Source organism: Engraulis encrasicolus, chromosome 23, assembly GCF_034702125.1.
Source record: "Engraulis encrasicolus isolate BLACKSEA-1 chromosome 23, IST_EnEncr_1.0, whole genome shotgun sequence".
Taxonomy (NCBI): domain Eukaryota; kingdom Metazoa; phylum Chordata; class Actinopteri; order Clupeiformes; family Engraulidae; genus Engraulis; species Engraulis encrasicolus.
Window position 1 is genome coordinate 38,098,860 of NC_085879.1, and position 2,346 is coordinate 38,101,205.

The 2,346-nt window shown below is 41.6% G+C and overlaps 1 protein-coding gene across 1 annotated transcript in view; it reads left to right on the plus strand.

Annotated features, from left to right (window-relative positions):
- Positions 1-1,812: 1,812 nt before the first annotated feature.
- The window catches only part of wu:fb13g09 (ATP-binding cassette sub-family C member 5), a 64,063-nt gene continuing 63,529 nt past the window's right edge, over positions 1,813-2,346 (plus strand). The window contains exon 1 of the mRNA XM_063189783.1: positions 1,813-2,113. The gene's annotated coding sequence lies outside the window, so the exon portion shown is untranslated. The remainder of the gene's footprint in view (positions 2,114-2,346) is intronic.

Consider the following 2,346-nt stretch of genomic DNA (forward strand, 5'->3'; position numbering starts at 1 on the left):
TTTTAATGCTAAAGCTGTAACTGGAACTTTAAAAAGACCAATGATAGGAAGGACATGACTCATAAGGAGTTTCTTCCGGAATCAATATGACATAAGATTCTAAGCTGCCACGCATGTCCACGAGGGGGTCAGCTCTGCTACTCCACACTCCTGCTACTCCATGTTCCCACATTTTTAAGAAATTATTCAAATATAGGCCCTATGTTCCACACCTCCATGTTCCCACATTTCCTATAAACTGAGGACACGCCTTTCTCCCTGCCATGGAACATAGGGTCTAATTTTGATAAATTCTTAGAAATGTGGGAACATTCAGCAGCAGGAATATGCTGTGGGACCAATGGGCTTAAAAATGAATGTTAAAAGTCTTAGCGATGTGGGACCAATGGGATGTGGGACCAATGGGCTGTGGGAACATAGACACGCTCCCTCTACGAGCTGTCATGCCTCTTTTGATCAGAATGCATGGAGTTCAATGGTGAAAATGTAGCGTCATGCCCATTTAGGAGACTAGAATTGATCTCACTGTTGGTGACATGTTGAATTATGTATCTTGAAATCAGTGGTGTAGTCTACGTAAAACGCGGGTATACGGAGTATACCCACTTCTAAATTTCAGGGATTTCAGTATACCCACTTAAAATTGATTGCTCCATTGTTTTGAATAGCACAAATATATACAGTATACCCACTTCAAAAAAGCTCAAATATACAGTATACCCACCATAAAAAAGTAGACTACACCACTGCTTGAAATATTTATCCTCTTGAGTTTAAGTTCCTGAAAGTTAGTACATCACACTTTAACAATTTTGGCAAATCAACATGACAGTGGGTGTAGCCATGAAGCCAAATCAGGACTGTGGCCTAGCCTACAGTTGTAAACTCTTGTGACAGGTTACACAACACAATCTGGACAGGTGAAAAAGCCCAAGTCGGATTGCAGAGAGTAATTTCCTTGCCAAGTTTCTCAACACATGATGCGATTGGGATGATGGGATGATGGGATTTGAACCAACAACCTTCTGATCTTAAGTCCACCTCTCACAGCCCTGGCTGTCCACCATAAGGTAGCCTATTAGGCCTAGTTTGCAGAGGACATTTTTTAAGGTAGCCTCATAGAGAAAGCTAAGCTTACATGCTGGGTATGTAGTTGAAGAGTTTTTTTTTTTTTTTAGTTGTCAGCCTTCAGTGGGCCCAGAACTTTGACCGTAAACTTGTCAAGTGATATCTTGCTCCCATATGAAATGATGTCACAAGACAGTTATTTTTTAATTCTTTGAATCAAAACATGATAAGGTAGCAAATGTCCAAATCACAGATTCTAGTGACAGGCCTATTTTATATAGGTAGGCTAATGTGCAGATAAAAGGGGCACGTCAGGCCATCCTATCACAGGAAACAAAAACAGTGTCATGCCAGAGAACTTTGTACCTGAGTATTTAGTAGTGACACTGACAGACAGCACTGCTTCTCAAGAATGTGCACAACAATCAGGTGTTGCCAGTCATTGTGTGCTGCCATGGCTTTCAAAACCGCAACAGCCCCCACACTCCTTCCTGGCTATGCCCGATCTTATGCATCAGAAGTAGTTGCGGAGTCTGGCCACACAGTGTACTCATGTCTGAATGCTGAGCTGCTTGACTGTACCGCTGTAGCAAAGCCAAGCGTGGATCTACAGAGCTGGTTCCTATGGAGACGATGAAAGCAACGCTCCGATTGGTCGAGGACTCGTGACGTAAGATGAATATGGGAATTCCGCAAGCAAAAGCCAACGTGAAACAGCTGAACTCAACTCAGACCTCAGTGAGGTTGTTGAATATTGAGCAAGCGAGCTGGAGTTTTGACACAACTTTGAAGCCTGTCGTACAGTTCTTTACAGTTGTTCCGGAGTGGCCTTGTGACGTTTTGTGGTTTCTTCCCTGAAGCGAGTCAGAAAGTTGAACACATGTTGTTGACATGTGTAGCCTACAGAAGGAATAGGCGAACGCATTCTAAAAGAGGACGGAACCATCATAGTCCTCTCAAGCGCGTTTAATTGGGCTATATGTAGGCCCTATTCACAAATTACTTTCGAAAATCAAGACCTTTCAATTTAGAGGGAATATCATTTGTAAGTATATCTTTCACTCCTCTAAAAACGAATTGTTGACTGTTAATATCACCTGGGAAGACAGCCCTCTCTCAGGGGTTACATCTGGTTTTAACAGAGGGAAACTATTTTCTTATAATGCAATGATGCAGATACCATCTCTTTATTGTAGTATAACATTTTGTTTTAGAAACCTATTTAAAAGAATGTGTGTGTAGCTGTGTTATATGTTGACATCATGTATTGAAATTAAT